Source organism: Zonotrichia leucophrys, chromosome 4A (assembly GCF_028769735.1).
Source record: "Zonotrichia leucophrys gambelii isolate GWCS_2022_RI chromosome 4A, RI_Zleu_2.0, whole genome shotgun sequence".
Lineage (NCBI taxonomy): Eukaryota > Metazoa > Chordata > Aves > Passeriformes > Passerellidae > Zonotrichia > Zonotrichia leucophrys.
The window spans coordinates 13,955,528-13,974,288 of record NC_088174.1 but is presented as its reverse complement, the minus strand read 5'-3'; positions in this window follow the sequence as shown (position 1 = coordinate 13,974,288).

Here is an 18,761-nt window from a genome sequence, read left to right as displayed (position 1 = left end):
AAGGCAGGCTTTGGTTCTGAGGCAGGATAAGTCAGGATAAGTCCATGGAAGCCTGCAGTGGCCTGGCTGAGCTGTGCCATGGTGTGGGTAAGCTGGTTCATCCACGCCCTCCCGCTCCATATCCCAACAGCTTTCCTTCTCTCAAATATTGCCCCTAATTAATTTATCTGTACCGATGCTCCTGGTAATACCATTATTTGTAGTACCTCCCTGCATCCCCCGGGAAGGGCAGAAGTCTTAATTAACATCCGTGAAGCTGCCTGAGATCGTGCCTGGAAAATGTGATCTGGAGCAACTCCCTGTCCTACCAAGGCTGTTTTATTCTCTTTTGTTCTCCTTCTTTGCAGGCCCCTTCTTTTCCAGCCAGCCCAGCCTGTGCCTGCCATTCCCACAGCCCAGTCTGTGCCATCCCAACATTCCAGCTGTGCCATCCTGATATTCCAGCTGTGCCATCCCAATATTCCAGCTGTGCCATCCCAACATTTCAGTCTGTGCCATTCCCACAGGCCCCTGGCTCCATTGCTGGTTGCTGCTGAATCCTTGCAGCCAAATCTCCCAGGTCTTGGCTGAGCCGAGCTCCAGCACCAGCCAGATTTCTGATGCTTAGCAAAAATATTCATTAACGACTTAATCTGTGCACACACAGGGGAAGCTTTTAGGGAATTTGTTTGAGGGCTGTGAAAGAGGGATCTGGCCACTGCTTCCAGCTCGGCCTTGATCTGTGATCTCATGGATGAGGAATTCAGGAAAATGCTGCTCAGGGACATGGTCCAAAGCATCCCCACAGCTCACACTCTGTGCACTTCCCTACCCTCAGCACTTGGCTGAGCATGTCCCCGTGCCAAGCACTGCAGGATTGTCACCTCAGCCCTGCAGGCTGCTCAATTGTCACCTCAGGACATTGGGAGGGGGTGATGCTGCCTGGCTGCTTTGGGAGGGAAGGTCTGAGGGCTGTGATCTCGCTCACAACCTGGCCCAGGATGTCTGGTTTGGGATGGAAAAGCTTCACATCAGGCTGTGCAGCCTCTGTAAAGGGGTGGCCCTGCTTCTGTGGCCTCTGGCATGGCCCATCCTGCTCCTCAGTGTCCTGCCAGGGCCACCAGGCCAACAAAACCCTGGTTTCAGCAGGGACAAGGAGAAGGCTGCTGGAGCTCCATGAGAGCATCACCTGTGTGCAGGGCAGGGGAAAGGCTGGAGAGGGCTGGGAATGCAAGAGCCAGCCCTGGGATCTGAAGGGATTTCTGGGCTTGGTGCCTGTGCCACCTGTGGAGGGAGGGCTCTGCTGGATGGTCCCTCCTCATCCTCATCTGCACACTCAGGCACTCTGTGCAGGACAGGGGGCTGCAGCCACCGTGGGAGTGGCAGTGTGACACTGTCAGTGGGAGGGTGGCACTGTCAGAGGGAGGGTGACACTGTCAGTGGGAGGGTGGCACTGTCAGTGGAAGGGTGACACCAGTGAGGGTCCCCAGTGACTCCTCCCTCCGGGCTGCCTGGGTGCTCTGGGGACTTGTGTGAACACAGAGAAGGGATTGGAGCATCCTCCCTGTGCTCAGAGGGGACACTGGGAGAGGAGGGACATTCCCATGGGACACAGCATCCATGGGGCTGCCACTTGGCTTTGCCAAGGCTGAGTCCTGCTCTCCCTGCTGCCTCTCCTCTGGCTGTGGAGTCCAACCTGATAACAGCCCCAGTGCTGCTGCTGCCTCCAGAGAAATTTCCAGATTATTTTCACACACATCAGGAGCCCCCTGGCTGCCCCAGCATGATCTCCTTCCTTCCTTCCCACCAGTGACACCACTGCCCGGGCCAGGCACAGGAATGAGGGGGAAATGGGGGCAGAATCCCACCCTGGGGTGCCCCCTTCCCTCTGGGAGTGGCAGCTGAGGCTGGATGGACATGCACGGATGGACACACAGACACAAATTTATAGAAGTTTCCAACTCTGTACATGAATCGCTTTGGAAATGAAGTTCCTAAATCACACAGGAATATCTGACCATGTCCCAGGAAAGATTCAGGGAAGCTCAGTGTGTCCCAGGGAATCTCAGTGTGTCCCTGAAGCCCCTGCCATGCCAGTGGCTCTGGATGTGGGTGGCTCCCAGGGACGACACTCTGGCAGGGCTGGAGCTGCAGCAGGGCTGGGATTTCAGGGAGGTTTTATAGCAAAAATGTTGATGGGTAATGAGAAGGTGCTGCTGAGCCTTGTGGGGAGGAAAGAGGGGAGGGAGCAGAGGGGCTGAGGGAAGGAAAGGAGCCCAAGAAGGAAGGGAAAGGAATAAAGGACCTTGGTGAGATTTTCTGGCTGCTCTCCAGGTCACAGGCTGGTGCCAGAAAAGCTCAGAGTCCCCTCTGGCTGGGAGCAGTCCCCGTTAGGTGAATCACACACACAGCACTGGAACATTCCACGCTCCAGTCACAGAGCTCCAAGTAATTAGGAAAACTGGAAGACCAAGGCAGGGGGAAAACTATGAGTCACACAGGGAAGTGGAGTTATTGGAGAGCAGGAGAAGCAGCTTTGCAGAGCTCCTGAGGTAAAGGCGCTCCAGCCCCGGCTCCTGATGGGAAAAGCCATTGGAGCTTTCCCTGCACTGGGAGAGCAGCTCTGGGAGAGGGCAGGGACACCAGGATGTGTCACACAGGGAAGAGAAATTGCACTGGGATGAGATGTGAGGGAATTGAGGGTGTTCAGCTGGAGAGAAGAAGGCTCCAGGCAGAGCTTAGAGCCCCTTTCAGTGCCTAAAGGGGCTCCAGGAGAGCTGGGAGGGACTGGGAACAAGGGATGGAGGGTCAGGACACAAGGAATGGCTTCCCACTGCCAGAGGGCAGGAGTAGATGGGATATTGGTAAGGGATTCTTCCCTGTGATGGAGGTGGGGCCCTGGCACAGGATTCCCAGAGAAGCTGTGGCTGCCCCATCCCTGGAAGTGTCCAAGGCCAGGCTGGACAGGGCTTGGAGCAGCCTGGGACAGTGGGAGTTGTCCCTGCCAAAGTGTTGGAATGAGATTGTCTTCCAGCCCAGCCCCTTCTGGGATTGCTGATTTCAGGCAGCTCCTCAGGCTGCCAGACTGGGAACCTTCTCCCACCCTCCAGCTCGAGCCAGCAGCAAAGAGTGATCTCGTTATCCCTCACTCCTGTGGACCATGAGCCTGAATGCTGCTGGATCCTGGGACAGCCCCAGCCCCAAACAGCCCCTCACGTGCAGGGGAGTTCCATAAATCACACAGTCTTCCAAGAAACTGATGGATGGAGCTTTCATCCCTCTAGTTGCATGACCCTTTTGCTGCTCCTCATTACCAACACAAAGGCTGTGTTCACGTGGGAGCAAATCCGTGTTTATTTAAGGAACTCTCCTCCTGACCCATCCCATTTGGCTCAGGAAAAACCCATCCCATTTGACTCAGGCCCTGGCTGTCCCACTGGGGTCACGCTCCTGGAGCAATCCTGGCTGGATAGGCCAGCATGGCTGATGGGTGAAAATCACACCTTATCACACCTTATCACATTGTATGATGTCATATCCATGGCACCACGTCACCACCCCCAGTCCAGCCGGAGCCATCACTCCTCTGGTGACCCGGGAGGGCAGAGCTGGGCTCCTGGTGTGGCCTCACCAATTCCCTGCTCCCAGCAGGGTGATTCCCACCAGCTGAAGGATGTGGCTCCGTGTTCAGCCCCTGTCCTGCTACAGAAGGGGGCCACCAGTGCCCAGGGAGATCCCATTTGGGAAAGCTGAAGGGTGGGTGCACATGGGGTGATGAAGGGACGTGATGGACGACCCAGGCTGAGCACAAAATCCTCCTGCAATTCTCCAGGACAGATTGTTACATCTCCCTGCCAAGAAATCAAACATTCCTGCTGGAGTCAGGCCTTTCACAGGAGCCCCCTCGGGGGCATCAAGTGAGGCTAAGACAACAGGCCAGAGCTTTGTGAGCAAATCATGAGTCCCCAGCGTCCCTCCAGCTGGCAGGACTGTCATTGACCTCGGTGGCCTTGTCCTCCCTGAAGCAGCTCTGTCAATTTGGCCACTTTCCACTTAATAATGGAGCTGGAATATAAAGATGTATCCAGGCCCAACCACAAAACAGCTGGAGACTGTAGGCTTGACTTAATCCTGGTAGAATAAACCAGGGAACGGGTGGGAGTCAGCTCGGATGTTGCTGGTGGGGCTCGGAGCAGGGCTAGCAATAAAAGGGATCAAATGTGTGAGGCACAAACTGTCTGGAGCCACGGTTGCTGTTGTTGTTGTTGTTTTAACTAATTGAATTTTAGTGCTGCTGAAAGGATTGACAGCTCTGGGAGCAGTGGCCAGGTACAGCCCCGGCAGGAATCCCTCCTAATCCCAGCCTGCATCCACACACCCGGAGCTGCTCCCGTGAGGCCAAATTCAGCCCCTGACAGACACAGCTGGGGCTGGAGCCCTCCCAGAGATCCTGGCAGGCCTGTTCCTGGCTTCATGGATGTTGTCAAAGCAATTCCTTTGGATCTGGGCAGGCTGGGACAAATTACCTGGGCCATCCCTGCCTTGGGGACAGTCCTTGTGCCTGAGGAAGGGCAGGGACACTGAAGGTGTTGAGGGGAATTGCTGCTCATAGTGAGAAATATGCTTTTCTTCCTGGAATGGTTTGGATTGGAAGGGGCCTTAAAACTCATCCCATTCCACCCCTGTCATGTTCAGGGACACCTTCCACTGTCCCAGGTTGCTCCAACTCCATCCAACCTGGCCCTGGACAGTCCCACTTTGGGCTAGCTCCCGGGATGTCTCTGCCAGAGGAGGGATATGGGGTGCTGGGGGAGCTGGGGCTGCTGTGGAGCAGGGGAAGGGAGCAGCATCCCTAAAGCTGAGCACCCTGGATCCTTCCCAGGGGTGACCAGGCAGGGACGTGGGTGGCTTGTAGCTTCTGTCCCCACCACGGGGTGGGGATGATCCTCACCTGGTTTGGGAAGTGACACATGAATCAACATCTCATCACTGAAAATCCTGATAAAAATCTGGCGGAAGCTGCCGGGCCCATGCCTCTGCCTTGGGGTTTGGACTGGGACCAGGCCCTGGGGCCGGTTTGGAAAGGGTGCACGGGCTGGGGTGGGCTGGGGTGGGCAGCACAGGGTGGGCAGTGGAGGGTGGGCAGTGCAGAGGGGGCAGCATAGGGTGGGCAGTGCCGGGGACCCCTCTCACAGCCGGGCAGGGCAGTGGCACCGGGAGCACTGGGGAAGTGTTTCTCCCACCAATGCCTTGGCAGGGCTCGGAGGCGGCTCTTTCCCAGGGGAAGGCTCCTCGCAGGGGCACCTTGTGAGCCCTGCTCTATAAATAGCTGGGAAAGAGCCCGGCAGGAAGCGGCGGATTGAGGCAGGGCCAGGGGAAGGGCTCGGTCCCAGCCTTGGGGAGTGTCGCTCCCGTGGGACGGTGACTCCAGGGCACGGAGGAGCGGCTCCCTCCGGAGCCCCCATGGGGGCTGTTCTGCACATTTCCGAGGGTTAAAAGGTGGCTGGGTTTGGGCATTTCCAGCAGGCTGGGACCAGCCGGGTTTTGTCACCCTGATGGACGCAGAATATAAATTCTTCACGCAGGTCCTCTCGCTGGGATCTCGCTCACTCAGATCAGATTCAATCCTTCCTAGGGGCCGAGCCGAGCTCTGCTGTGCCAGCTCGTGTCCTACAGGCATTTTCGGGGAGCTGCCTGCGGAAGGAACCCCAGGAGCCCCGATTTCCAGGGCACAGCGGTCCCGTTAATGCCAGGGCGAGCCCCATCCCATGCCCGGCAGGAGAGACAAAAACCAAGCAAGGATTTCAAACCCCCGTTGTTTTGCCGCAGCCTTTTGTTTGTAAGTGATCCCAAAATCGCCGCCAGCACAGCCCCGGGCTCTCCACAAGCCTGTGGCTTGTCCCCAGCGTGACAAATGTCCCCAGCAGGGCACACAGCTCGTTTGGGAGCCGCCAGCCCGGGCTGGGGGCTCCGTCCCTGTCCTGCGTTAGAGATCTAAGCTCCCCCAAGGAGGGTAATGGACAGGAAATTAGAGATAAGTAGGTGGTTTGACAGGATTAGGGATAAGCAAAAGAAACTTAATTATGTGATAGCTGCTATCGGACAAGCGCTGCTGCGAAAGGGGATGTAAATGACCTAAAGAAAGCCCGACACCAGATCAAACAGGCGCACTCTGCAGATAACAGCCCAAAAACACGGGGTATAAATATTTATCACAAATGAATTCTCCAAACACTCCCTGCTCACGATCCCATTAACAATAGATGGGATTGAGGATAATAAAGGCTTTCCACGAGCTTTTTTTCTTTTCCTGGGGCTTTTGTCCACGTGCAGCTGTGGGCGTGTGTGTGAGAGATAGGGATGTGCCCGAGGGGTCCGGGGGTCCCACGTCCCCTCTCTGCCCGGGTCCCAGGAGCTCAGGCTGGGCTCCCTGCGGCTCCGGGAGTTCCGGGGAAGAGGAAAACTCATCCTGCTCTCCCTTAGAGGTCCCTGGTTGGCAAAAAGGTGATGGTAGCTGGAGCAGGGAACAGACTAGAACCCCAAAATCCTGGATGATTGCTGCTGTTTCATCCAAGGGAAGAGGAGAACTCACCCTGCTCTCACTCAGAGGTCCCTGGTTGGCAAGGAGGGAGTGGTAGTTGGAGCAGCGTACAGGCTATAGCCCAAAAATTCTGGATAATTCATGCTGCTTTGTCCCAGGGAAGAGGAGAACTCACCCTGCTCTCACTCCGAGGTCCCTGGCCGGCAAAGAGGGGATGGTACAGGAGCAGGGTACAGTCTAGAGCCCCAAAATTCTGGAAAATTCCTGCTGTTTCCTCCCAGGGAAGAGAAGAACTCACCCCACTGCTGCCCTTGGTCACTGGGGCAGCAAAGGGAGGATGAGGGATGTTCCAGGGAAGGGCTGGAGCCCCAAAACCTGGGCAATTCCAGCTTCTTCTCTCTCCTGAGCAGGCAGTGGGAAATCAGTGGATGGCGGGGCATGTTCTGATGGAGGCACTGGGGAGCCTCTGCCCCTTTTGTGCCTGCAAAGCCCAGCGAGGGTGACAAGTGACAGGTGTGGCTGTGACCTCAGCCCGCACAGAGACTGATCCCCCTCCCCAAACAGGCACAAGGGTCCCCCTGCACAGCCACCCCTCTCCTCCCCTCGGCCACCCTTCCCAGCTCACACTGCTCCTCTTTCCCGACTCATCCTGCTTGTTGTTATTTATTTCCCCAGAAGGAGCACAAAACCTCCCGAACCTGGGCTGGCAAATTACTGAAGCCCAGGAAATGAAAACTCCAGGGCAGCATTAATTGGAAGGCTTTTTAATTAAAATCAGCTTGTTTCACAATCAAAGATAAAAGGAGGGAAGAAAGCTGAAAGGAAAAATAATAATAAAGCAATTCCCTGCCTGCCCCTCTGTGGCATTCACGAGGTGTGGGCTGAGCATCCTGTGTCACCCGCTCTGCTCTCAGCCCTCTTGATTTCCTTTTTTCCCTAAAAAAGCATTTTTGGTCTCTTCTTTCTCCCTGACTTCATCCTCATCTGCTCCTCCTCTGCCTGCCTTTGGCATTGGCCTCCCCCTTGTCCCCGTCCCTGTCCCCTCAAGTACCCATCACCCTGAGCAGAAGGTTTCTCCCAGGGAAAAATTTTCCTCTGAATTCTTTTATTTTTGGGAATTAAATTCTGGCAGAGATGTAGCATTGCCTAAAGATTTAACTGCTGTGCTGAAGCAGCACTTGATGAGGCTAAATGAGGTTTCTTGCTAACGAAGGGGAATCTTTGTTGCTGGGGAAAGGCTGATGGCCCCAAGGCTGCTGTGGAAGAACCAGGTGGAGGATTGAGAATGAAACCAGGAAATTCTTCAATCAAAATTTATGAATCAGCCAAAAAAGATGCTCTTTCTTAAGGCAAGACTTTTGGTCAAAATATATATATTTTTAATGATGGTCAGAGCTGAGCACAAGCCCCGAGGCAGAGGAAACAGCTGGCAGGATAGGTGAGAGATTGATGGTAATGGAGACAGTTGGGGAGCTTTGAAGTTTGGAAAACTGACGAGGGAAGGTGAGGGATTTCCAGAAGAAACCAGTGCCTGGCCAGGCTGGGGACACCGAGTGGCAGAGATGACAGAGCCACCAGCTCCCCTTCCCTCGGCCACCCAGGCACGGGGCACATCCCTGCCTTCTCCAGCAGGGAAAACCTTGGATGGGCATGGCTGGAGGTCAGGAGAGAGGGACAACCTCCAGTGAGACTGTCCTGGGAGCCTTGGGGCTCTCAGACCTCGAAACAACAGTGTGGAGGAACCCAGGACATCCCTCTGGCCGTCCAGGATGGCCAAGACCCCTGCCAGGGGCTCAGAGACCCTGGCACGGAGCCCAAAACACCTGTGGGTTTGATGACCAGTGGAGCAAATTACCAACCTTATATGAAGACCAGCAAGCCACAACACTTTAGGTAGGATAATAGTGAAGTTATCATGGGGTGGAGAAGTAGATTTTAGAGTTTCTGGTATGGGGGTTCAGGAGGCAAGATGGAGGCAACTGGGCATGTCCAGCCTTTCTCCTTCTTGGCCTCCTCTTCTGGTGTGATGTTGGCACTTTTGGATTGGTTTAGAGTAGAAGCTGACTGCCTAACATAGGTGATAGGTATTGGAAAGTAATCGTAAATATTGTACACGTAGTTTTTAGTATAAAGACATAACACTGCCCTGGGGGCAGGCAGAGTGCCTGGAACTGTCCTGCTGGACAGACCTCGGCAGAGCAGGAGAAAATTTTTTATAGATAAGATACAATAAACAACCTTGAGACCAAGAAATGAAGAGCCCTGACTCCTTCTTCGAGTGCCGGGCTGGGAAAAGAGACTTTTGAACTCTTCTCGGGGTCACTCTGACCAGCTAGAGATCCCGACATGGGGGTTCATGGAACACTGGAGTTCATGGGACACTGGTGTTCATGGAATAATGGTGTTCATGGAATACTGGTTTTCGTGGAACGCTGCTGTTTGTGGAATACAGAGCTCAGGGAACCCAAATGCCCCAGAGCTCCTCTCTGGATGCCACCAGGGCAGTTCCAGGTCCCACTGGGGGCCCTGCAGAGCCGACGTGGGCGGCAGGAGAGCGGCAAAGGGAGGTGGGAGGTGGGATTCCTTATGAACTCCTGGGAAGTGCGGCTCTTCTCCACATCGGGAACGTTATTTATGTGCAGGGGATGGCGGCTGCTGATGAGAAACACATTGATTGAGGTTTCACAGCTACTGAGCACAGGAGATCCCTATCAGTCCCAAACCTTATCAATGTGTTCCTCATCATCAGCCGGCGTCTCATTAACATAACGAGCTGTCTGCTCCCATTTGGGAGAGCGGCTCCTCCATGCCTGTGCCTGCACATCATCCACAGCCAGCTCCTCACTGGAACAGCCTCTCTGCAGGTCTCAATCTGGGGAAAGAGGGAGTAGTAAGATATCCCTTGTTCCAGAGTTGTTAGACCTCAGTAAATATGTTTCTAATCAGCAATTAGGACTTAATTAATGTGCTGAAAATATCATTTTCCATCTAAATGAAGCTTTTAAAGGAAATCTGAAAGGGGAGGTGGGAAGATGCCGCAGGTGATGTTTGGGTGACAGCTGAAATGCCACTGGTGGGTTTGGGAGAATCCTCACCCTGTGCTCAGGATGAGTTATGGATCTGCTGTCCATGAGCTCCAGGAGGATGGGGCTGCCTGGGAATTGTTCAAACCCAGCCCCTGCACCCGCAATGAGTGTGAGGAATGGAGCTGAGACAGTCCTGGGAGCTCAGCCCTGCAGGATCCCTGGGATGTCCTTGTCCATCCCAAATCCCACGGTGCTCCATGTTCAGTGCAGGGGACAGGGCTCAGCCACATACCTGGGAAAGTGCATTTATAGATTCATGGAATCACTTATGTTGGAAAACACCTTTAAGATCCTTAAGTTCAACCATGATCCCAGCCCACATGGTCATCATTGACCCGTGTCCTCCAGTGCCACATCCACAGTGGTTTTGGACACTTCCAGGGCTGGTGATCTCACCACTGCCCTGGGCAGCCTGGTCCAAAGCTTTGCAACATTTTATGTGGGGAAAAGTTCCCAAATCCAATCTAAACGTCCCCTGGCACAGCTTGAGGCCATTCAAGCTGCTCCTCAGATGCTCCACATTAAAATGACCCTGGGAGGTGTTCCTGTCCTCCAGAGGAATGCCAGAATTCCCACTCCCATCACTGCCTCCCCTTCAGCAGCACGGTTTTATTGGGCCTTGTTCCCATTTTTCCTTCCTGTTCCCAAGTCCCATTTTCTCTCTGTTCCCTCTTTTCCTTCTGGCAGATGGATGTCAGCCACAGCACCACTGCCAGCCTGGCATTGCTGCCTCCCCACAGGTGCTGGGATTCCAGCAGGTGTCGGGATTCCAGCTCTAATCCCAGCACTGAGTGTTTGTCCTTTCATTTCTGAAGTGGCTCAAGGGAATCTTGGCTCAGCAGCCAGGTTGTTAATCCAGAGCAAACAAGGGGCTCTGTAGGTCCTCTCTAGCTAATCACCACTGATCCAGATGACCTTTCCAGCAATCCCAAATCTGGACATGGCACTGCAGTGAAACCACCTCCGAGGGAAGGTGCCATAGGAGGGAAACTTTCACAGCTTCCCTGGAATGGGGGTGCTGGGCTGCCAGCTGTGCTATGGGGCTGTTCATCCCAGCTCCCTCATCTCAGGAATGCTGAGCTGTGCCCAGAGATGTTGCCACCAGCCTGAGATTCCACCCAGAGTCCTCCTCTCCCTGCAGTGGTGATGTATGCCCACCCAGCCAATCCCAGAGGAATTTTGGGATTGGAGAGTGTCAGATTAAGCTTGACAAGTTTTATTTCCCCGATACCAAATTTACCCAGAAACACACAAGGAGAGAAATAAACCCATTTGTGAGTATGAGTTAAATTCCAGCAGTTCCTACCCTGCTGGAAGTGACAGAAATGTTCAAATAACCCAAATGTTTTGAAACTCGATGCAACAGGGGTTGGGATTTTGTTCCCATGTTAAATCACTGGGTTTATTTGAAATAAATGGGCCAGATTTTAGAGAGAAAAAAGAAAGAAGTAATCTGAGTATAAACAAAATCCAGGTTGTCATGTAGAAACCGGGTGGTGCAGGGAGAGTTGAGGTGCTGGGCCTGGTTTTTGTGGGATAAATGGACAAAAGAACCACATGGATGAGCTTCAGGGACTGAGATGACCATGGAGCATCAATTCCCAGAAGTCTGGGAAGGGTTCTTCACCAGAGCCCTCATTCTGAGCTGCCTGGCACACTGCTGGAACCAGGGACGTTCTGCAGCACCCACAGCAGTTGAGGGACAGGGTCTTCCAACATTCCCCATGTGGCCTTCTGAGGAGGTGGCAAAATGAGCTCGATTAATGGCCCTAATTAAGTTCCCAGCTGGTAGAAGCTGGATCTCAGTGCATCTGGGATCTGCACAGTGTGGTGGTGGTCATGGGGCTCATGGTGGTCATGGTGGTGGTGGCTGTGGTGGATGTGACCATCATGGGCATGGTCTTGGCCATGGTCATGGTTGTGGCCATGGTTTTCTCTGTGTTGCTCACGCGGACCCAGCACAGTTCCTGCCTTGTCCTGCTGCTGCCCCGCTGGGATCTGTCCCTCTGTGTGGGCACAAGGGGAGGTGTCACAGCAGCCCAGCATGACTCGAACCAGGGCTGCCAAAGCTTTGGCTGCTGCTGCTCAGCTCTGCCCAGGCATCCATTGGCCCTGCCAGAGCCTCTGCTCTGCACCCCCTGCTCCCCATCCTGCCCCTGCCCCTGCACACGCTGGCACCCAGAGCCCATCCACACCCAGAGCCCACCCGCAGGGCCCTGGCTGAGAAAAACAGCTTTTTTTTTTTGGTTTTTGGTTTACACGGCATTTTTTGATGGCTTTTTCTTTCCCAACCTGCTCCCCACATGGCTCCCCCCCCGTTCAGCTCGGAGCTGGTGACAGCAATCTGTTCCACAGCCTTGTCAGTGGGAAAGGCTGGAATGAGTGACTGGAGCAGGCGGGATGTGCCAGCGAGTGGAGCTGGTGCTTGGCTTCCCCGGAGCGCAGGGACAGCTGCTCCCTCCACAGTATGGCTGCAGAATGAGTTTTCCTTCCCTTCTTTCCAAACCTGGTCCCTGATGGACTCATCCCTCATTTCGCCACTTCCCGAGCTCGGCTCGGATGCTGCTTTAGCCATCAGGAGCTGAGGTTTATCCCATGGAGTTATTGTTGGCTCTCGCTGTGGAGCAGGCAGTGTCAGGGTGGTGTCAGGTGAGCTGCCTTGGGGAAAGGGCTTTTCCCATCTCCGAACCTTGGCTCTGCTGGAGCACTCTTTGCTTTTCCTATCACCAGCAGGGTTTGCTTGAATTCCTCCAGGGTGGGAATATTACAGATTGTTACAGAATCATTTAGGCTAAAAAGGACCTCGAAGCTCATCGAGTCCACTCTTTGAGGGGATTCAGGGATTTCCAGGCTGCACTGGATGGGACCGTGCAGAATCATAGGATCCTGGAATCACATAAAGAGCTCTGAAATCAAGTCCAACCATGGATCTAGCACAGCCACCCAGTTCCCCAAGGTCATTTCCTCGAGGGCCAACAAGATCAGGGATGCAGGACTGAGTTTTGCTGATTTTGGTGGCATGGCCTGAGCTCCATCCACCTCCTTTGCAGATCTGTGCTCCTAAAGGTACAAGGAGAAATTCCTGAAACGATTAAAGCATCAGGAGAAATGTTAATTGAATGGATCAGACGGCTCCTTTGGAGCGGGAGCACTCGGGGTGTGACCCAGCTATCGACACCCAATCCACGATAAACAAACAGCAATTACTCAACTCCACAAAAGCAGCCTGGCAGAGCTAAATAAAGCTCGGGGAAACTCCAGCAGAGCGGCTCTGAAACTGCGTGGGAAGGAGCTGAGTGTGGCTGGCTCCGTGCATCCCTCTGGGATGTGTGGCCGTGGGGATGGGGGTGGCTGGGTACAGGAGAGCCAAAGGGAGGTGGCATTTGGGGACAGGCTGGGCTGGGAAAACCACCTGGCTGTGGTGAAGTGTTTTATGTTCTCCCAAGCACAAATTCCATCGAGACCACAGGAGGTACTAACTGGTCCCTGGAGGAAGCCTGGACCTGGTGAGAGCTGTGTGTCACTGGGATGCTCCCCATTCCCTGCTCTGCATCCCAAGCCACCTCTTTCCCCCAAAACCTTCTCCTCCCCTGGCATACCCCAATTTCCATCATTGTGCAGCCAAGGCCCACGCTGGGAGTAAATAAATAAACAAGCAGGGCCAGCCCCATGCATCGATTCGGAGCTTTCTGCCAGCAGCATTAACGAGAGGGATTTTTATCCCATTTTAATAACTGCTGAGAACTGCCTGGTGTGTCCTCTGCAAGAGGCTGCTGTGAGCCCAGCTGGAGCAAAACCATCCACGGCAGATGTGTCTTTCCCTTTCCAACCCATCCTCTTGGGTCTTGCTTCCTTCCCCTTCTCTGGGAAAGGAGAGGCTTCAGGCTGCCTCGTTCCCACCCCCATCGCTGGCTGAGCAGCAGGGATGTGTCCCAGGGTGAGTGTGCTCAGTCTCCTGCAGTTACTGAGCAGCTCTCCCGTGGCTTGGCAAAGCTGTTGGCATTTGGAGTTGGATTTTGTTGGTCCTTCCTCCTTCTTTTTGGTGGTTCAGTGGCCTCACATGCCTGGGCCAGAGGTGTCTCCTCCGCAGCATCAGGGATGGGGTGTGCCCAGGCACCCACCTTCCCTGTGAGCCCTTCCAGCCTCTGGCAGCTGCCAGATCCAGGGATTTCCCCAGCCAGGGGGTTTACCAGGATCGCTGTTTGCAGGAGCCCTTCTCCTGCTGTTGTTCTGGGGCCCTGTCCTCAGCATCTGGGCCCCGCGATAAAAGACTTCCTCTGATCTGATTGAAATCCGCTGCTGCGTCACTTTATGGGATGTCCTGCAGGGGGGTTGTGTTCCAAGACAATGGGAATATTTTCTTCTAATTCACCTCATCCCGATTGTCCACGGTTTTATTGAACTCTCTCAGATTTCCTCCTCTCCCCTCCGCAACCATGGAGCTCCTCCTGGAATTAACTGCTCCGTTCTGCTGGTCATTCTTCTCTCCTTTCATTACTTCCAGCATTTTTATAAGCCTCCTTCACAAATCCCTGGCACTTGAGTGTCTCCCACCCCCTCACCTGGGCTCCCCTCGCGCTCGGGGTTGGACATTCCCTGCAATCCTCATCCAATTCCCTGCAATCCTCATCCTAGTCCTGAAGCCTCCTCCCCTCCCAGCAGGGACCTTGCTGCCCTCCTCTGTTTCCTGCTGCTCAAGCCTGGAAGGTTCCCTGCTGATCCCACTAAATTGCTTCTTACTCCACAGGTGACTGAAAATCCGTGAGACAGTGAAACTCCTTGGAAAGAAACCTGGATTTTTTTTTTTTCTCAGTGAAAACAATAACAAATGGAAGAGGAAGAAACTGCTCTCCTATGGTGGGGGATGCCCTCCCTGAGCCTGTCACTCCCCATGGCCATTCCCTGCCTCCAGAGCCTTGGAATGTCACAGATGTTGATGGGTGATGTGCAGGACATCAATCCAGCACCCCTCCCAATGTCACTACGATTTTCCTGTCGCCATGGCAACTCCCATGAACTCAAAGATGCCCATTTTGCCAAGACAAGGGAGTGAAACAGAGAGCAGGGAACATGTGGGGCTGCAAAGAGAAGGATGTCATGCCAGAGGAAGGAAAACAGGGACAAAAAGAGAGGAATGGGGACAAGGAGAGGACAGGGAGGATTTATCCCACCCTCACATGGCCTGAGCATTGCTGGGACTGAGCTGTGCACTGCAAGAGCTGAAACAAAGGGTGGGAGGAAGAGGAACTCGTGTCTTGATAAACACGAGGTTGAAGAGGTGACAGGGCGAGGGATTTGGGCTCCAAGCACTTTCTCAACCCATAAATTTTCAAGAGCGGCGCTGAAGCCAGGAAACCTGAGCCGGCTTTGGGAGATAAATGATCCCAGGAGCAGACAGGGTCAGTCCTTGGCCTCCTCCCCAGTCTCACCTTGGCTCTGTCACAGCCACAGCCTCACTTTGTGCCTGTGGGACCTCAGGTGGGCTCCAGTAGAACCATGGAATGGTGTGGGTTGGTGGGGGACCTTGGAGCTCCCCTGGTTCCAGCACCAATTCTGTGACTCCTGGTGCCCCAAGGGAGGGATGTGCTTCAATCCATGGGCTGCAGTGATGGTGCTGGAAGGGTGACCACATGGGCTGGGCACTGCCTCAGCATGGGGCAGCTCAGCCTGACGCCTCCCCCCCGTGTTTGAGGCAGTTGTTTCCCTGTGTTTCCCATCCCTGTTTGCATTCCCTTTCCGTGCTGCTCGGCCGTGAGTTCTCTGCCAGGAGCAGGCCCGGAAACAGCTCCTAGAAAATGGAATCTGGCCCCAGAGCCGGCTATTGAAATGATTTGATGAATAATTTAGGATAACAATTAAAGTCAAAAACTTCACAAATAGCTCATGAGCAATTCCTGGGCCGGAAGAGAGGACAAAGTTGAGCTGATAAAGGCTCTGCTGCCCATCACTCACAAACCCCTGGCCCTGGGCCCAGAGGGAGAGGAGGGAGGGCTGGGGCTGCTCCCACTGGGGCCCCCAGCACCCACAGGGACCCACCCAGCCCCCAGAACACCAGGGCTGCAGGACCACCCTGCTCAGAGGGCACAGAGATGTGGGGACATGGGGGAGCACTGAGCTCACTGGGATCTGTGGCTCTGGGGTCCTTCCTGACGTGTCCCTGGGTTTGCCAAGCACAGCTCCAGCCTGGCAGGAGAGCCCAGGGGCACAGGGAGGGACACTGCAGGTGAGGTCACCTGGCCCAGTGCTGGAGGAGCCTGGGTCTTTCTTACCTAAGGACAAATCCCACTGAGCGCAGAAAACCCTCAAAACTTAGCACAGGGTGCAGAGCTGTGCATCCTTCCTGGAGCAGAGTGACTTCTCACCCCATCCTGGGATGCTCCAGGTGGGCATCCCCCCTCTCTGACTGTCCCACTGCCTCCCAACCCTGGCAGAAACCCCAGGGACAGCATTGAGCTGATTGGAGCTGCCAGGACCTGTTTCCTGGCTGCTGCAGTGACCCCTTCCTCGTCTGCCCAAACCCCGTGTTCCTTCAGATCAAACAAACGCTTTGCTCAAAATGAAACAAAATGTTTCAATTCCCTCTTGGGTCATTTCCAGCCGAAAAGCGGAGGAGCAGCAGCGAGGAGGAGCCTGATTAAAAGGTTTGGAGCTCTGCTGGCAGAGCTTAAACCTTTTCCAGGGGTTGTGTCTCTCAGCTGGGAGGAAGGCAGGGATTGGGGTTCTGGGTTCTTGGAAGGGCCAAGCTCTGCCCAGCCAGCCCCAGCCTGAGTCCCTGGGAATCTCCAGTATCTGTGGGATATCCAGGGAATGCTGGTGAAGATGCCACCGTGGGGACATCTGTGACATTGGAGGGTGTCTGTCTGGGGGCAGTTTTGCTGTAAAATCCCTTAATTGAAGTTCCAGAGCAGATCCTTGCCAGATGTCCTGACTAAGGAGGGAGAGGAAGAGGAAGGGAATTAATGGGAGCCCAGCAGAGAGTGAGTGTCACCCCCAGCCCCAGGGAATGTCCCACCTCAAGGCCATTCCTTCTCCTGCAGCACAGATCCCAGTATCCCTGCCCAGATCCCAGTATCCTTGGGGTGGGTTCTGGCACCCCAGAAGGAGCTGATGGTGCCGTGCCTCAGTTTCCCAGCAGTGAAATGGGGGTGGGGACAGGTGACATCAGTAACAGAGCTGGCAGAAAACTGGATAAGGGAATGTTCTCTGGGAATATCCTGATAGCTGCTGTTTTAACAGGACAATTCCAGAGCTATTTAGGTTGGAAATTGAAGCTTTGGGTTCAGCTACCCCAGTGTTCTCTGCTGGTGCCTCACCCTATTCAAGGCAAGAAACAGAAACCATTGCTGAGCATTTTATTTTCCAAACTATTTCAAGGGGGTTTCTGGTCCTGATGTGGGATTAAAAGTGAAACTGAAACCAAGAGAAATGGGAAATGTTGGAATTTCCCAGCAAAGAGAAGATCAGTTTCTGGCCCAACATCCCTCTCTGGCATTCAGGGAGCAGCATTCCATGCAGGGAAGGTGCTGAGCCTGGCAAGGAGGAGGATGCCCAGCTGGAAATACCCTGGGACTGTTTTCCATGGTCATTCCTTCATCTACGCCACCACATTTTGCACTGTGGAAAAATTCTGGGCTTCAGATGACAACAGCCAAGAACCACCCACTTGTGGTGCCTCTTTTGGGGGTGACATGAGGTTTGGGAGGCTCCCCCCATTCCCACCCCCTCCATGGGACTGTGAGGCCTGGTGGGACCTGTGCAGCATCACCCCCATCCCCAGCACCTGCTCAGAGGCAGCAGAGGCTCCGGAGCCGCCGGCACGTTCGGCACTGCCGAGGTTTTATGGAGATTTATGGTAAAATATTCCTGCGTCCTCACTCCACGTTTATTTTTATTGATTTGCAAATGCAAAGCTTTGTTCTGCACGGGGCCTGCGCCTGCCAGGGTGGCAGGAGCTGTGCAGGGAACAGTTTAATGGCTGCTTCCTCTTGGCTCCCACCCCTAACACAAACCCTCCACTCCCTTCCCCCAGGCAGCTCAGCCTGGTTCCAGAGGAACGGGAGACAGTCCCAGTCCCCAGCTTCCTTATCCTTATTCCCTTCATCCCCATCTCCTACATTCCCCTTCCCATTCCCTGCATTCCCTGAATCTCTGTCCCCTACATCGCAATCCCCTGCATCCCCATCCTCTGAAATGGCAGCCCCTTTCCCTGCAGCCCCATCCCCATTCCCACCTTCCCATCCCCATTCCTTTCTCTCCCATCCCCATTCCCTGAAGCCCCATCCCCATTCCCACCTTTCCCATCTTCATTCCCTGCTTTTCCATCCCCATTCCCTGCTTTCCCATCCCCATTCTGACCTTTCCCATCCCCATTCCCAGTTTTCCCATCCCCAGCCTTCCCCTTCTTTACCCCTTATCTCCAACCTCTGCATTCCCAGCCCCATTCCCTGTATCCCTCCCCAGTTCTGCCCCCCAAGCCCTGTCTCTCCCCAGCCTGTCCCAGCCCAGGTCCCCTCTGTCTCCTCCTGCAGGGGTTGAGGACAGATGGAAAGGAGAGAAAGCAGAATTCCATCCCTTTCCCTTCCTTTCTCCTCAGCCTCTTGCCACCTGTCACTGTCCTGGATGGATTCAAAGGAAATGCAGGAATTGCCATTCAGCACAAGGCCTGGAATAAATCTGATCTCTATTTCCATTGGTATTTCCATGGTTTTGTCTGGGGGATGTGGGGACAGTCCCAGGAAACACCAAGCACTGACATGCTCCTGACAGAAGATAGGTGTGTGCTGCCCCAGGGTGCTTTCCAAAGGACAGGGACCTGTGGCACTGCTCTGCTGGGTGCTTAGAGATTTAAAACTAAAAATTATCAATTCAGAACGAGAAATCCCTACTCTTTGGTTTTTTATTCACCCAGTAGCTCTGTTGTTCCCAGTGAAGCCTTACAGAAGTTGGAGCTGGTTGCACTTCCACACATTCTATGAAGAAGGATTGAGGGATGTCTGCCAAGGAGGAACAGGGGAGCAGAGCCTTTCTGAGCCTCTGATGTCCATTCATTGTCACATTTTTGATCCTTTCACGGGTTGCTGGGGTCTCTGGCTCAGCACAGGTGACAGGAGAGTCCCAGTTCATCCCATGGGATGGAGCCTCCACAGCCCCACTGG